This window comes from Hyaena hyaena, unplaced genomic scaffold, assembly GCF_003009895.1.
Source record: "Hyaena hyaena isolate Hyena2069 unplaced genomic scaffold, ASM300989v1 scaffold_45, whole genome shotgun sequence".
Lineage (NCBI taxonomy): Eukaryota > Metazoa > Chordata > Mammalia > Carnivora > Hyaenidae > Hyaena > Hyaena hyaena.
The window spans coordinates 4,895,352-4,913,207 of NW_024080677.1; positions in this window are offsets into that span (position 1 = coordinate 4,895,352).

Here is a 17,856-nt window from a genome sequence, read left to right on the forward strand (position 1 = left end):
TAAAACACTAGCTTTATCTATATACAGAGTGGATGAACCCTAGGTCTCACCCACTGTCACCCAAAGAAGATGAGAAGTTTCTTTCCTAGAAAAGAAGATTCCTTTCAGTCATTTCAGATTCAGTGACATGAGCACATGAGAGGTGCCAGAGAGGTGTGTGGCTCACAGTAGCAGATAGAATGAAAGTGCATTCTGAGCAGTGCAGGTTCCTTTGTGGTTGCCTTATCTTGTTCCCAACTATGGGCATCTGGACACCTCTACTCCAGGAGAAGACTGAAAGATTCTTCTCTAGAGAATCTGCAGACCTTAAAGGAAAGCCTCCTGATCCTGGCATTGGGTGAAAAGCCAGGCCCGAATGCAACCTGACAGCCCTTGGACACTGACCAGTCTGTAAGCACTGCCTGCTCAAAGTGGAGAAAGGCACTCCTGGATCCTGTCCCCCACAACATGAATATACCTATTCATTAAATTGACCTTCTTAAAATTAGAAGAAAACAGAGGCGCCTGGGTGGCTCAGTTGGTTAAGAATCCAACTTCGGCTCAGGTCATGATCTCACGGCTCATGGGTTTGAGCCCCGCATCGGGCTCTGTGCTGACTGCCAGCTCAGAGCCTGGAGCCTGTTTCGGATTCTGTGTCTCCCTCTCTCTCTGACCCTCCCCTGCTCATGCTGCCTCTCTCTCTCTCAAAAATAAATAAAACATTTTAAAAAAGTAGAAGAAAACATATCTCAGTTAAAAAAAAAATAAAGACAGAATACCATGGAAAAGGAACAACAGAAAATATGAAAGAAGTCTCAAAACCTTAAAATTGTAACTAAAATTATAAAAAATTAAATAACAGAACTAGAAGATAAAGTAAAGGAACAGTCCCAGAGAATAGAACAAAGTCAAAAATATGAATGATAGGGCAAAGAAGATAATTACATAATGATCCAGAATTTCAGAAAGAGAAATGAGAAAAAAAAATGAAAGAAAGAGAAAGAAGGGAATTAAAAAAAAAAGAAAGAAGGGAATTATTAAACATTATAAGAAAAATTTCCAGAACTTGAAAGGGCACAATACTCATCCAGTTCAGAAAGTGGAAAAAGGTCTACACCACATATCAGAATACAAAAAATTCTGACAACTTCCAACAAAGAAAAAAAAAATAGATCCTACACAAAATATTGGGCTGCATAATGATACTGATCTTCCCAACAGCATAATGGAAGCAATGAATTTAAAACTATGATTGAGGGGCACCTGGGTGGCTCAGCTGGTTAAACATCCAACTTTGGCTCAGGTCATGATCTCTTTGATCCTGGGTTAAAGCCCCACATTAGGCTCTGTATTGACAGCTCAGAGCCTGGAGACTGCTGTGGATTCTGGGTCTCTCTCTCTTTCTGCCCCTCCCCTGCTCACATTCTCTCTCTCTCTCTCTCTCTCTTTCTCTCTCTCTCTCTCTCTCAAAAATAAACATTAAAAATTTTTTAAAAAATAAAAATATGATTGATTTGATTTTGAATCAAAGAATCTATATTCCCAAACTACCAATCAAATTTGAAAACAAAAATTTTTAGATGGCTACAAACTCAAGAAGTTTGCTTCTCAAGCAACCATTATTGGGAAACTACTGATGTACTTAAGCAAAGAAGGGAGAAAGTAGAAAGGAAAACTTTAGATTCATCAAACAAAGGAAACAACACGGAAGGATCATGAAGGGAAACTTGGGGGTAGTCTACACCTAGTACAGAATGAAGAAGGATAGAGGGGCACCTGGGTGATTCAGTTGGTTAAGCGTCTGACTTCAGCTCAGGTCATGATCTCATGGTTCGTGGGTTCGAGCCCCACGTCGGGCTCTGTCCTGACAGCTACTCAGAGCCTGGAACCTGTTTCAGATTCTGTACCTTCCTGTCTCTTTGACCCTCCCCTGCTCACATACTCTCTCTCTCTCTCTCAGAAATAAATTAAAAACATTAAAAAAAGAAAGAAGGATAGAGAGCTGTGGAAGAGAGGTCTTTAGGAAATCAAAAGAACTAATAAAGCACCTGATATACTTGGTCATTTAGAAAGCACGGGGCACCTGGGTGGCTCAGTTGGTTAAGCATCCGACTTTGGCTTGGGTCATGATCTTACAGTTCATGAGTTTGAGCCCTGCATCGGATCAGGCTCACTGCTGTTGGCACAGAGCCTGCTTCAGATCCTCTGTCTCCCTCTCTCTTTCTCTGCCCCCTTCCCCCCTCTCAAAAATAAGATAAAAAACATTAAAAATTGTTTTAATGTTATTTGTACATACTTGACAGGTCCATTGTAAGATATGGGGAAAAAATAGACATGGATACATAGAAAAATGCAGTAAATGGAAAAGTAGAGGCAGTGGTCAACTCCAGGAAAAACAAAAATTTGGACAAGAGATTAGAAGATGAAAGTGCCATCCTGTTTTAACAATGACCAATATTTACATACTTGTAATAATGTAAACACTGGCAACTGTTTTAATTCCTGAAATAGCATATCAGGAGAATGGGTAAAACGGAAAGGGGAGGTGATGATCTGTAAGAGTGCCAAATCTTATCTAATCTAATAAGAAGTCAATAAATCATTTCCAACACTGGTAAATCAAGAAATTGAAGCATAGCATGTTATTTGGAAATAGGAGGGTGAGTAGGGTGAGTACTGGGACAAGGAGCTGAACTAAATGGTTGCCTCTGGGGAGAGAACCTGTGGATTGGTAATGAGGAAGAAGGGAACCAATGCTTTTTATTGTCAGACTTGCAATATTATTTCACTTAAAAAAATCAAAAATCAATGACAAAACCATAAGGAGGCTCTTTTGAAGTGTGTGCTCTAAAACCACGAATTGCAAGTTTCCTCTCAACACATCTTTGAGAAAAGTGGGAGGAGTCACGCTCAAAGTCCCACAGGATTTTATCAACCTGGAGTTCACTAAGTTCCCATATCATTTCCTCCTCCAATGCATACACCCTGCATTTGTGAAAACCTTTACGCTTTAGAGGGAAAAGGGGAAAACAAGTGTGTGGAATTGCCAAGAATTTAACTGAAAGAATCACAGCCCAAAGCACATATTTATTTGTATCACAGACAAACTCTCAGATTTGGTTGGAAAAACTTAAAATCATTAGTGTCTGCATTAGTGTCAAATGTGTTATCCGCAGTGTTTTCCAGCGGAGCAGCACATGTTTTAGAAATAAGTGGGAGACCAAAAGGAAGGAGCCAGAAATCCAGGAAGTGTGACTCAGACATTTGCTTTTAACTTTAATTAGTAAGCCCTGCCAATTTACTTCTCAGAAGGGAAAGCTCATCTCATACCCTCTTTCTTCTAAAGAGATTTCAAGTTAGTCGCACCCAAGAAGTGAGCCACTTTGTTGCCAGTACACATCAGATGAGACCTGCGCACTTGATACTAGTTAACATCCAAGCTGCACACCAGTCAGCAAAAATGCATTGATCAGTGACTGTCTTTCTTTATCCTCACACCCTTTCATAGGACTCCCTAATGCTAGTGGATTTCTTAAAACTAATCCAAGTCCCAGAAGGTCTGTAAAAGAAATGATGGTGTGTATTGGCTCAGAAACAGAATTGCAAAGTGTTTTCCAGTTGGTAGACTTTGCAGAGAAGATGCAAACGGAGTGGCATGCGCAGAAATGCATACCGAATTTGAGTCAATAAATATTTATCGAGGGCTGACTATATGCTGTTCTGCTGGGGTATAGAAATGACTAAGGCTAGGAACTCACCCTCAGTTACCACAATATTGGACCATAGCTCTCGTTTTGGGCCCCTCCTTTCTGTCCCACAAGACTGGGGATGCCCCAGTCTGCTCTCTTGACAGGAGGGAAAAATGAAAGGACTCCAACCTGGGCTCTCTTGTTCCAGGCTGAGAGAAATGGGATAGAGTCCATCAGAAGTCAATACAGTGTGTGTGTTGGGGGCAGGGGCGGTCACCCTTTTGAAAACACTGCTTTGCTAGTTTTCTTTATGCTAAATGTAAACTGACCTCTGGTGGTGTTTTAACAATGCCTTTAGGAGGATTTCCAACCTAAGGCTCACAAATCATATAGACTCAGGGGGTTTATTTATCTAACTGTCCTTGTTAAGGGGATGAGGCGTCTAGAGTGTCCCACAGGGGTGCTCCCTCATTTCCCGTTCTCGTTCAAACCTCCTCAGCTTCCACATTTTCCTCTGGAAACCCTTCCTTTCCCTCCTTCCCAGGACATGACACCCCTCACTCACTCCCCACCCCAAAATTCTAGTGGTGGCTCCCAGCTATCCTTGGGCATACTTCATTTGGATATCAAAGTTAGGTGTTTTCTTCTGTCCAGGCTTTTTCTGGGTCTTAGAGGAGGAAGTGGGTACCTATGGATGGTTGCAGCCTGGTCATAGCTATTCAAAACCTTTATGGTCTGAGAACCCTTATGCATCCAACCGATGCCATAGCAAGGTTTTGCTCCCACCTCAAATGCAAAGAGCATTCAAAGTGTAGGGGAGGGGGAAGATTTTCCAAGTAGGCTCTCCAGCTTCCTGGAAGGTGCTGAAGTATCAGTTTTCAATTTTAAAATATAAATGCCCAAATTTGATCATCTGAGCTATTATTATATATCACTCATGGCCCAATTACAAATTTAAAAACCATCTAGATATTTCAAACAACACCTAATACAGAACATTGACACAGCAAAGAAAATCCTCAACAAAATGAAAAGGCAACCTACTGATGGGAGAAAATATTTATAAATCATATATATGATAAGGAATCTATAACAAAAATGTGTAAAGATGTCATACAACTCATACAATAGAAAAAAAATTCAATTGAAAAAATGGGCAGAGGATCTGAATAGATATTTCTCCAAATAAGACATACAGATGCCCAATAGGTATATTAAAAGGTGCTCAACATCAATAACTATCAAAGAAACGCAAAGCAAAACCAAAATGAAATACCATCTTATAACCTGTTAGAATGGCTATTATCAAAAAGACAAGAAATAATAAGTGTTGGTGAGGAAGTGGAGAAAAGGAAACCTTGTGCAACCGTTGGTGGGAATGTAAATTGATGCAGCCACGATGGAAAACAGTATGGAGGTTCCTCAGAAAATTAGACATAGAAATGCCATATGATGCAACAATTCTACTTGTAGGTATTTATCCAAAGAAAACGAAAACACTGAGGCACATGGGTGGCTCAGTCAGTTAACCGTCTGACTTCAGCTCAGGTCATGATCTCACAGTTTGTGGATTTGAGCCCAGCATTGGTATCTGTGCTCAGAGCCTGGAGCCTGCTTCGGATTCTGTGTCTCCCTCTCTCTGTTCCTCCCCCACTCACACTCTGTCTCTCTCAAAAATAAATAAACAATATGGAAATCAATTTGACAATAAGCTATTTGTAAAAATAAATAAATAAATAAATAAATAAACAAACAAACAATAAAAAAAAGAAAATGAAAACACTAATTCGACAAGGCATCTGTACCTCCATGTTCATGGTAGCATTATTTACAATAGCCAAGATATGGGAACAACCTAACTGTCCACTGATAAAGAAGGTAGAAATGGAATACCATTCAGCCATAAAAAATAATAAAATCATAACATTGAAGACAACATGGTCTTCATGGATTACATTAAGTGAAGTCAGACAGAGAAAGGCAAATAACATATGATCTCACTTATAAGTGGAATCTAAAACAAATAAACAAAAATCAAGATCATAGATACAGAGAGCAGATTGGTGGTTGCCAGGGGTGGGGAGTTTGGGGGTCATTGGTGAAATGAGTTAAGAGGGTCAAAAGGACAAAATTTCAGCTATAAAATAAAAATGTCATGGGGATATCATATACAGCATGGTGACTGTAGTTAAAAATATTGTATTGTATATTTGAAACTTGCTAGGAGGATAGATGTTTTCTTTGTGACAGAGTGTCGGGACAGATATTAACTAAACTTGTTTTTTAAAAAAGAAAACTGGTTACAGAGAGGCCTTGGAAGGGCTGGAAGAGCAATGCAGAAAGGCGTGATACCCTGAGATCAGAAACCACTTATTCCTCTGGGCTGGAGCCCACAACCTTGCACCTGCTGCTGTGCTGGGAAGATGGGGAGCATCCCTAGACCTGGCTGGAACTGCAGAAATGGGCTGGTGGGGCTTCCCCCTGCCGAATCTGGAATCACCCTTTCCTACTGCTGCGCTGTCATCGTACAGGGGCCAGAGCCGATAGCTTCTCTCTTCATCCTTCTTTCTGATCTCCAGCTGATGTCTCTGTTGGCCGAGTCTAGCATGGTATCCACAGCAGGGAGACTAGGAATATATTCTGTAGTCTTCCAGCCCTGGACTTAAAGAATAGCATAAGGAAGGGTGGAAATGAAAGACGACAAGAAATTACCCGACATGGAAACACTCATCTTACAATTTGCTCTGTGCTGTTCAGTACAGATCTTTTAATGCTCAAAAAGCTTGAGGCAAAGGCATTGGGACTGGCATTGGAAAAGCTGCTCCCTTTGCTGCCGTTGACCACGGTGTGACACCATCATTCTGCAGGGCAACTGGGATCTTGGGACACAAGATCTGGAGGGAGTCAAGTTTTCTGCCAGAAGACATGGTTTTCTAGATCCTTCTAAGGTGGCTCTGAGGCCAGTTTAGTACAGCTCCATGAAAAATAATAGGAAAACCTATTCTTTCTCTTTAAAAACACTCTTTAGAAGAACAGCTTGAAAGTATGATCTTAGGTACAAAACTGGCTCTTTGTATGCCAAAAAGAAAATATGTTTAGGTAGACAAGATGCTCAGCTTTGCTATCCCAAACCAGCTTCCAGTCTTGGGGAGAATGTGTTTCAAAAGAATATATCTTTTCCTAGAGTCCGATGAAATGTAGAAACACAGAAACACCACCTAAAAATTTTTTTGTATAAAAGTACACACTAGGTTCTTTCCTTGTAATTTTAAGTTATTTATATTTACATTTGGAAAGTATTAAAAGGCATACAAGGAACAACAAATTATCATAAACAAGTTTTAGTGTATATATCCTTCCACCTTTTCTGATACACAGAGAAAATGTCTATAGGTCTCTTTTTACAAACATTTACAATTAAAAGTGAATTGTCTGAATATTTTCAAGATGTTTAACAAGATGTCATTAAATCAACTTCTACAAAATAATTTTTCTTTTTTTTTCTATTTGGTCATTTATTTCAAAACATTAGTTTTTTTTTTCTTAGTTTATTGTCAAGTTGATTTCCATATAACACCCAGTGCTCATCGCCACAAGTGCCCTCCTCCATGCCCATCACCCCTCTCCCCCTCCCCCCCCACCATCAGCCCTCAGTTTGTTCTCAGCATTCAAGAGTCTCTCATGGTTTGCCTCCCTCCCTCTCCCCAACTATTTTCCCCCTTCTCCTCCCCCATGGTCCTCTGTTAAGTTCCCCTAATCCACCTATACATGAAAACATATGGTATCTGTCCTTCTCTGCCTGACTTATTTCGCTCAGCATAACACCCTCAAGTTCCATCCATGTTGCTACACATGGCCAGACTTCCTTCTTTCTCATTGCCATGTAGTATTCCATTGTATAGATGAACCACATCTTCTTGATCCATTCGTCCGTTGATGGACTCTAAGGCTCTTTCCATGTTTTGGCTATTGTGGAGAGTGCTGCTATGAATATTGGGGCACATGTGCCCCTATGCGTCAGCACTCCTGTATCCCTTGGGTAAATTCCTAGCAGTGCTATTGCTGGGAACAAAATAATTTTTCAATGGCTCTTTGTAAGTCTTTTGACAAAACCTGTCAATTTGTACCATAACTTATTTAACCTACTTTATAGGTTGAATATTTAAATTATTTTCTTTTTTTCACTAATGCTATGATGAACATAAGCCAAGTTTTTTGGAAGACTTTGAATATTTCAATAGGATTGATTCCCAGAAGTAGAAATGCTGAGTCAAAGAGTATGAATGATTTTAAGGCCTTTGACACACAGTGCCAAGAATCTTCCAGATACATTGATCACGTTCTGCCCTGAGCGTTCGCCATGTAAAGTTCTGTCCCTTAAGGAAAAAACAAAACAGTGGCATCTGGGTGGCTCAGTTAGTCCAGTGTCTGACTTCGGCTCAGGTCATGATCTCATGGGATCAGTGAGTTTGAGCCCTCATCGGGCTCTCTGCTGTCAGCCTGGGAAACTACTTTGGATCCTATGTCCCCCCCTCTCTCTGTCCCTCCCCTGCTTGCACTCTTGTGGGCTCTGTCTTTCTCAAAGATAAATAAAAACATTAAAAAAAGAGAGAACAGAACAAAAACAAAACAAACAGCCAAGAACAATAACAATAGGCACAAAGGCCATAGAAGACCCAATTTTCACTTGTCCAAACTATCTGAAACATTAAATGCCATATTTCACTGATTAGAAGCTGTATCTTTTTTTAGGTTCATATGTTAACATCTCTGAAATCCAGGGGGTTGAGCACACATCCTCGACGATGCTGATCATTCTTGTGCTATTACTCACAGTGGTGCCATTGCTTCTTAAGGATTCTAGGTTAGGTGGTGAGTGATACGATCACCCCAGTTATCTGCTAACCATGCAATGTGGCTGGTTCTGCCGTGGGACTAGGGAAGCCCTTCAGAAGGAAACCTAATCCTGTCCTACAGGACGACGGATGGCTAACCTCGGACTAGAAGGGTACAAAGGGGCTACTCTGGTGGAGGTCAAGGTAAAGAGAAAGGTCAGGTCTGGCAGATGGCCTCACCGAGGCAGAGGCCCGGAGGTGGAGGCCTGGAGGTGGCTGAGGCGTCCAGGGACTGAGGCACGCAGTAGGAGTGGCTAAGTTAGAGCTGCACAGTATTTTGAGCCAAAGGTCCACCTTTACGTACCAATAATCTGTGTAGATTTGCATTTGGGTGTTGGGATTCTTCCGACCTGAACTGGGATCCAAGGCTATTCATATATATTGTAATATATGAAGTGAAGGAGACACTGCAACGAACTGGTCCATACAGATGGCTCACAAGGCTGGCAGCACCCTCCTTCCAGCCAGTATGTTGAACACAACCCCATTTCTAAATGGTCACAGACCCGCATCTAGCAGCCCTGGAAGAAACGTTAAATTCCTGAGTTAACCTCATCAAAGAAGCATGATGGCGATGCTGTTATTCGACCGATTTTTCCAGGCTTTCTTTCAAAGAGAAGGCAGTACATCCAACAGGGTGGAGTGCCCATCTCCCTTCACCTGACCACAAATCTGGCACGGTTCCTCATTCCATCACTGACCAAGTGAATCATTAGATGCCCCCACTGACCATGTAAATCGTTGGATGATGTCACTTGGAGATTTTTTTGGTCAGTACAACAGGTGAAGCACAAGCTATATCCACGCCACCGGCAAGTAAGTGAAAGAGCTTGCCCAGAAACAAGAGGAGAAGTGGCCTGGTTCCCTTGCGCTCCTGCCCTCGGCACCACCTCATACGTGCCAGTGCCAAGATGGCGGATCTGAAGGCAAAGTCTGGCTTTTTCACTGACCAGGTACATGGCCTTGAGCAGGTCTAGAAGCTTCTCCAAAGGTGTTTCCTCATCAGTAAAACAAGAATAATAGTACTGAGCAGGCACTGCTGCACCTCTACTTCCACTCCCTCTGCATTCTTACCGAGGGAGCCATGCCAACGGAGAGGTATTGTCCCAGATAAAGTGCTCCCTTGCCCAGGCTCCCTTCACCCAGTGGTGACCGTATGGCCAGTTCCTGTCAGTGAGAGGTGGCCAGAAGTCTGCTGAAGTGGCTTCAAGAAGAGCTATTGTTTGGGGTGCCTGGGTGGCTTAGTCGGTTAAGCGTCTGACTTTCGCTTGGGTCACGATCTCACGGTTGGTGGGTTCAAGCCCCGCGTCGGGCTCTGTGCTGACTGCCAGCTCAGAGCCTGGAGCCTGTTTCAGAGTCTGTGACTCCCTCTCTCTCTGACCCTCCCCTGCTCATGCTGTCTCTCTCTCTCTCTCCTAGAAATAAATAAAAAACATTAAAAAAAAAAAAAGAAGAGCTATTGTTTTCCTTATAAGTAGGGACAGACTCAGTGGCACGTGCCCTTTACTCTCTGCCCTTCCCTTTCTTCTCGCCTGGGGGCACAAATGCTGTTTTTAAAGGAGGAGCAGCCACCTTGTGACAATGAGGACTGGAGGCCATGCTCAGGATGGTGGAGCGAGGCCTTGGGTTCCTGACAACTAACTCCTCAAGCAGCTGTAGCAGCCTCGAGCTACTACTTGTCTGGACTTAGTGTCACATGAAGGAAATAAAACTCTTACTTTGGCCAACCCACTCTACTTGGGTGTCTCTGAGCAGTACAGATACCTACCTCACAGAGTTGCCGTGAGGACAAAATGAGACAGGGGTAGAAATTGCCCCTTTCCCTATCAGAGTGACTGTCTGTGGGGAGATGGTCCAGTTGACCTTCGAGAGACTGGCAGATAAAGGCACAGATTTGTACTGGAGCTCAACGGGCAACTCATCTCTAGCTCAGAATGAAAGCTGGATCCGGAAGCCCTCATCTCTTACTTGCTGGCTCTCTGAGGATGGCTGTCCCCACTTTGAAATAACTTGATGTTTCTGCAAAAAAGAATAAGACAATTAGAAGGAGAATTTGAAGAGTGTGAAGGAATAGGGGCTGGTTTGGGGGTCATCTGAGGCTAAATTAGAGTGTGGCCCAGCAGGACACCTGATTAGAGGGGCATTCAGTAAGGGGTGCTTAAAGGCACCTTGTGCTGTCCATTGACTCAGGCTGCTAGACATGGCATCCCGCATGACTGGAAAAATGCAAATTAGGGTTTCTTCTGAGGGAAAAAGATAGATGTCCGCAAATGGAAATAAAACACCCTCACTCCAATCTATCTGTGTTGAGGTTTGTTACAATCAACAAAGAGGAATTGACCCAATTCCTCCCAAGGAGGGCGGGTCCCAGACAGAGATACATGACCACGGCCAGCTACACTCGGTTGTACGCTTCTGTCATTACTCGTGACACCAGGGGCAGGTCTAGCCAGCTGGCTGTAGCTGAATTTAGCAACTAATGTTGCTGAGATTTTGAAACAGAAAACTATATAGGTTTATGAGCTAAATGGCTAAGCCATTTAAAATGTTGTCCAGTTTTTCTGGTCCAGAAAATTACATATAACAAATATGTGTACTGTCTCTGAGTTATGATGGGTCAACTTATAATTTTTCAACTTCACAGTTTCAGAAGAAACTGTACTTTGAAATTTGGATTTGGACCTTTCCGCGGGCTAGCGACATGCGTGATCTTCTGTCAGGATGCCAAACAGCCGGAGCGAGCACAGCTCCAGGTCAGCCACACGCTCAGGAGGCTCAACAATTCCGACAGTTCTGTTTGTCAGTTTCAGCATAGAGTCAGTAGAGTACATGAGATATTCAACACTTTGTGTTAGATGGTTTTGTGCAAGCTAATGTACTTGTTTTGAGCACATTGAAGGTGAACTAGGCTAAGCTATGACGTTTGGTAGGTTTGGGGCATTAAATGCATTTTCGACCTAATGATGTTCTCAACTTATGATGGGCTCATTGGAATGTAACCCTATCGTAAGTAGAGGAAGATCTGTAATTACTTTATTTCAAACAGAAGAAAATACTAAGAGCAAATTAGTTTCTCAGAGTCTCTCCAAATTACACGTTGAACAGATATTTTTTGAGATGTTATTTAATATAATGCCAAAAATAACAGCTGAAATGGCTGTAAAGAACATACAGGGAAAAATAATGATAGCAGCTGACATAGGCCAGGCCTGGTGGGGTGCTCTGCACTGTTCTAAGCAATTTACAAAGGTTAACTCGTTTAAACCTCGCAACAATTTATGGGGTGCAATTATTATCCGTATTTTACAGATGAGGTATATAGCTAATAATAAACATTTTGCCCTTTCAATTTTCACTATAATCCTTAATAAGAAGTGCACTGTAAAACAAAGCTAAAAATGCCGGCCTGTGGCCCAATTAGCAAACATTTTCACTGTCCCTATTTTATTTTTATTTATTTTCTCCCCTTTAACCTAGAGTGTATTTCCTCTGCTTTAATAAAGCTCACAAGTAGCATTAGAGAGAGCAAGTAACAGCTTGGTCACAGAGAAAATGAGATAGGGAATGGTAGCAACTTTCCTTGGCTCTTGGGGGATTAATTGTCATGGATATTTAATTTAGGATTAATAATTGTTTTAACCAAGCCATTTAAAAATGTGCCAAAGCAGCAAGGAAGAGGGGAAATGAATTCGTGATCTGAAATTTGGGGAATAAAGCTTTTCTCATTAGCAAACAGCTTTCTCTTTGTAATGTGAATAAATCTAATGAGGGTCAATTATACGTTTTATTAAATTTTACAAAACCAGTGTTACTGGATTCCCCCTCTGCTCCGTACCCCTCCTGCCTTGCCTCCTGCGTTTCTATTCTCATTGCTTAGGATTTCTGCTATTGGAACATTGGTGCCATTCATTTCTGATCTTTATTTCCCACGAGCCTTTCATTTTGGAGATCTCTTGAATGTGATTATCTGGAAAATCCAGCCCCAAAGCAGATCCCAACAGTAGCCAATATGATCTTAAGAAAGAAGCCCCTGGGGGCGCCTGGGTGGCTTAGTCGGTTAAGCGTCTGACTTTCACTTAGGTCATGATCTCGCGGTTCGTGGGTTCGAGCCCCTCGTCGGGCTCTGTGCTGACTGCCAGCTCAGAGCCTGGAGCCTGTTTCAGTCTGTGACTCCCTCTCTCTCTGACCCTCTCCTGCTCACACTCTCTCTCTCTCTCCTAGAAGTAAATAAAACATTAAAAAAAAGAAAGAAAGAAAGAAAGAAGCCCCTGAGTCATTTGTGGGTAGGGAGTTAGGAAGAATGACAGGGGGGCAAGAGGGAGACTTATGAAGATTGGGCACATCAGCAACCTCCAGCTCCCTGTACCCATTCAGGCAACGGACCCTGTGCGTACATTATATGTACATTATATGTACGTACAGCCCAGGCACAAGAGAACGGGACACAGTCCTTGCCCTCCAGAAACTCCCGGTCTCACAGGAATTCACGGCAGTTTCACTTTCTTCATGGAAAAATCTGGTAGTGATGATACTGCCTGACTAACCCAATCAAAGCCTCTCCCGGTTGGGTACCTTGGAGAATAGGTTAAAGGTAATCAGCAGTGACAGGGCAGCTGCATCATTCTGCCTCCTTCTTCTTGACAAACTAGAGAAGTTTCAGCAACACTTTCCTTTAGCAATGGGTATGTGACTTTGTCGAACACGAGGCCTGCTGCCAGAAGCTTCTATCACCTCTCACTTTCCTGTGGGAAATTCCGAGCCTTGCTTTTGCCAAGTTAGGTACTCAGGGATCTGCAAAATTTCCTTCTCCTGAATACTGTTATCCTAATTTCCATTTGGACAGGAAGAAAGAGGTTGAACAGGCTACTTTGCTTGGCTTTTGGCAAAAGAATAGGACTAGAGGTGGTGTGAGATACTGTGCATGCCCTTCCACAATTATTCACCTACATTGTCTTGGTGAGTGACTCCCTCTTTCCCCAGATGTAATTTGGAATATCTCTGGACTCTCAGATCCTCGGACTTCATAAATATTCATTAGGAAGTAGCCACCAGCCCACAGTCCGGTGATTAAGGAAGTACCTTGAGTGCAATTCAATTATTCTGAAGGTCCTTCAGCATCTTTCTGGTCCAGCCAGTGTGCCCACCATCTCTGTTGCAATTACTTTCTTTACTATCATAATCTTTCCTTGTATTTTGTTCTTAGGAAAACGAAAGAAAATCCCCACACCCACTGTTAGAGTTTCAACCCTGCTGTCTTCTTCCCTTTCGGCTTCCCTTCTGGAGGGTTCCTTTAAATGAACTGTGGAATATCCGAAATAGGGATTAAAACAAAGCAAAGCACCGAGCATCGTGTGCAGGCGAAGGGCCAGGTAAGCACATCATGAGACCAGTAGCGCTGTTCTCAGCCCTTCTTCCACACTCCTGCCTCCGCTCCCCTCAAGCTTCTTCCTGGCTCCACTTTGCATCCCCTGCCAGGATTCCCTTGGCAGCGTGGACAGAGGCATTTTTGCTTCTTCTGATTATGGGCCTCAGCTCCCCTCGGTGACTTGGGTGGAAAAGAGCTGACTGGAGGCCCTCCTGGGTGACCAATGCACTAGACAGGAAGTCAGCTGCGGAGCTTATGAAAGGCACAGGACTTTTGCTTTGGGCTCAGTGGCCAATGTGTCTTTAGCCTCTGTCCGTTATCATGACTGCTCTTGATGTCATAACTTCCCACTTTGCCTTCTCATTCACATCATTCTTCCTGAGCACATTGGAGGTGCTCAAAAATGATGGCAATGAATTATTACTATCATTAAGCTTCAGGGGGACAAGACTCTGATTTGTCTGACAGTTTGGGAAGGAGCTCTGACTCATGTGGTTCCAGATGCCCCTTGGGCCCTGCCTCCTTGTCCCTGAAGCCTCGTGTGCAGTCACAGCCCTGGTGAGCTATGAGTCCCCTTGTCACTTTGGCCTGCAGCGCACTCCACAGACTGTGTGCTCTCAGCACCCTCTCTGGGGCCTCCCTTGCCCCAAAGGGAAGGCCCACATGTGGCATGTGAACGTGTTGTGCCAGGTCCGGCTCACGGGAGAGGGCTCTGGGCAGCAACCCCTGAGGAAGGGAGGTTATGGACGCGGGTGTGGGCAGAGGAAGAAGTCAGGCATGATGCCATGCCAAGGAGACCTGAGCTGACCCTTCAGCATGCCCGGAGCTGGGATGGCCCTGCAGAATGGCCCACTTTAGGGGCGTGGGTCAGGCTTCTATATCCCAGCATTATAGACTATCCCCCGGAACAAAGCGTGTCCTTGGATGAGGCAGTTTTCTTCTCCTGAGGCATCCCCAGGATGGCTGATAGCAGACAGACATTCTATGACAGCACTACCAGCCTTGAGGTAGATAGTCTTCCTCTCTGCAGGGAAATCCGGAGGTCGCCTCAGTACCCACCATGCACAGCCCAGACATGCAAGAAGAGTGTCAGTCCTTAGAGGGTAGGAGCTAATGGATCCACAGAGACCCGCAGGGGACAATTCTGAGAAGCAACCCCTAAGCTCCCAAGAATGTCTACAGGGGTCTTTAACTCCAGTTGTTCATAGTGATGTCCTCAACAGGACAATTTTCCTTTCTCCCTGTCCCACTCCCCTCACTCCTACTTTATGAAATCACCTCCCAGAGAAATCACCTGCACCCAAGTCCTCATTCCAGGGTCTGCTGTGGAGTGGGGAGGACCCAGGCTGTGACACGTGGGCAGCATGATGCCACTGAAGGCTTAGTAACAGTAGTACTCACCGCATACCACTTTGTGGTAATGCCCAGCTGGAATCCCTCATCAGAGAGATGAGTATCAACCATGCTGTTTCTTCAAGCAAACTTTCCAAACAGTTGAAAAGGAAATGGCGTGGAGGAGAGGGTAGGAATGAGATCGTGAACAAGAATTAGAAGTCGGAGACAAACTGGACTTCATGAAAGTTTTAACAATTTGTGCACCAAGAGACATGATCAACAAAGCCAAAAGGCAGTGCACAGAACGGAAGGAGATATCAGTCGATGATATATCCAATAAGGGAGTAGTATCCAGAATATATAGAGAATTCCTAAAACTTAACAACAATAAAAACCAAATAAATTAATGAAAGATGGGCAAAGGACTTGAACAGACATGTCTCCAAAGAAAATATACAAATGACTAATAAGCATTTGTATATTGAGAAGATGCTCAATGTCTATGATCATTAGGGAAACACAAATCAGAACTTTAATGAGATACCCCCTCAGACCATGTGGATGGCTACTATCAAGATATTGGAAAGTAACAAATGTTGGCGAGGATGCAGAGAAAAGGGAATCCTCGCGTGCTATTGGTGGAAATGTGAGATGGCACACAGCTGCTGTGGAAATAGCATGGAGGTTCCTCAAAAAATTAAAGATAGAATTGTCGTATGATCCTGCAATCCCACTTGTGGGCACGTATCCTCCCAAACTGAGAGCAGGGTCTCAAAGACATATGTGTACACCCATGGTCATAGCAGCATTATTCACAATAGCTAAAGGGTAGAAACAACTCAAATGTCTATTGATGGATGAACAAATAATCACAATGTGTTGTCTACAGACAGTGGAATATTATTCAGCCTGAAAGACAAAGGAAATTCTGGAATGTGCTATCACAGGGATGAACCTTGAGGACATGATGCTAAGTGAAACAAGCCAGTCACAAGAAGATGGATATGACAAGATTCCACTTTATGAAGGATGCAGAGCTGTCAAAATCATAGAGACTGAAAGTCAAATGGGAGTTCCTAGGGGCTGGGAGGGGAGGGGAATGGGAAGTTATACTTTAACAAGGACAGAGTTTTGATTTCATAAAATGAAAAAAATTATGGAGATGGATGGTGGTGGTGGTTACACAGCGGTATTTAACACTACAGGAAGGAACTGTACACTTTCAAATTACTAAGACAGTAAGCTTTATGTTATGTGTATTTTATCACAACACAAACATTGCGGGGGGGAGGGAATTAAGAGCTCAGAAATCAGAGGAGGCAGAGAAGCAGCACCTAGAAACGAAAATCCAAAATTGGCCTGGGTTCAAATTGCGTTCTACTTATTGAGATTCCTGACGGGGAGTTAATATCTCTGAGCCTCAATGACACCACATCTGTAAAGTGGGACCAGAGACAGAGTGACGAGGCTCCCTCCCATGGTGTCATCTGTGGTTTCCCCTCTCCAGGCATGAGACTCTGGGCAAGCATTTAACCACTGGGAACCTGCAAAGTGGAGATAGCAGAGAGAATCTCTGTAACCTTTCTTTCTAAGTACTGGTCATCATTTGTTCATTCACTTATCCAGCAAATGTTTGTTGGGCGGCTGCCGGCTGTGGGTAGTACCGCAGACCAGCAGTGCATGAATACTACAATTTTGTAAAGTAGGAGACAAAACATATTTTTGAAATGTTTTGTTTCACTTTTGAAGCTTAAAAAGATGCTCTTCTCAATTTTTTTTTCCACTACTTGAAATGACATTTGGTTCCCGTTCTCATTGGAATTACATTAAGAGGCCTTTTCAAGATACAGGTTACCCTGTTCCTAACTCTCCAAGTGTTTTACAGAATCAGATGACATGAGGTAACTGTCAACACTTCACATTTTCTTACCAACATGACAGGGAAAAGCGACTTCCCCCAGGGACTTGCTTCTGTAGTGTGGCACTGAGAACCCCTCCCCTGCCTTGAGCTATTATTTCTATTATTTTAGGTGTAGAAAGAACTGAAGTGACAACATATTAGCATCATTGCTCTGTAGGAATCGTTGCTCCTGTTCAATTGATTTATCTTCCTTTTTATCCCTGATCTCTCCTTCTCTTCCCTTCTTCCCCGTGGGCATCTACTTCAATGTGTTTGATAAAAGCCCTTGGATAAGTGATGCTTCTTGGTAGGATCTAGTGTTATTTTGTGTTGTAATTTATGCATATGGTACTGAAACTGGCTCTGTTTCTTTCTTTTTTTCACTCAACACCATGTTTTAAGATATGTCCACATGGCTGGACAGCTAGAGTGTTACTGACTGCTGCAGAGCGTGCCCTGTGGTATGTCCACATCACGCTATCCAGTGTGCCCAAGGATGGGTTCCTGGATTGCCTCCAACTCATTTGCTACCCAATAACACAGATGTGAAAATCCTTATAAATGCCCCTTACAACCCTACATGAGCAGGTCTTCAGGATATTCCGTAGGAGAGAAGCCATGGGTCCCAGGGCATATGCCAGATAGGTTTCCTGCATGACTCTTCCACCAGTGCACAGACTTTCCCATCAGCCC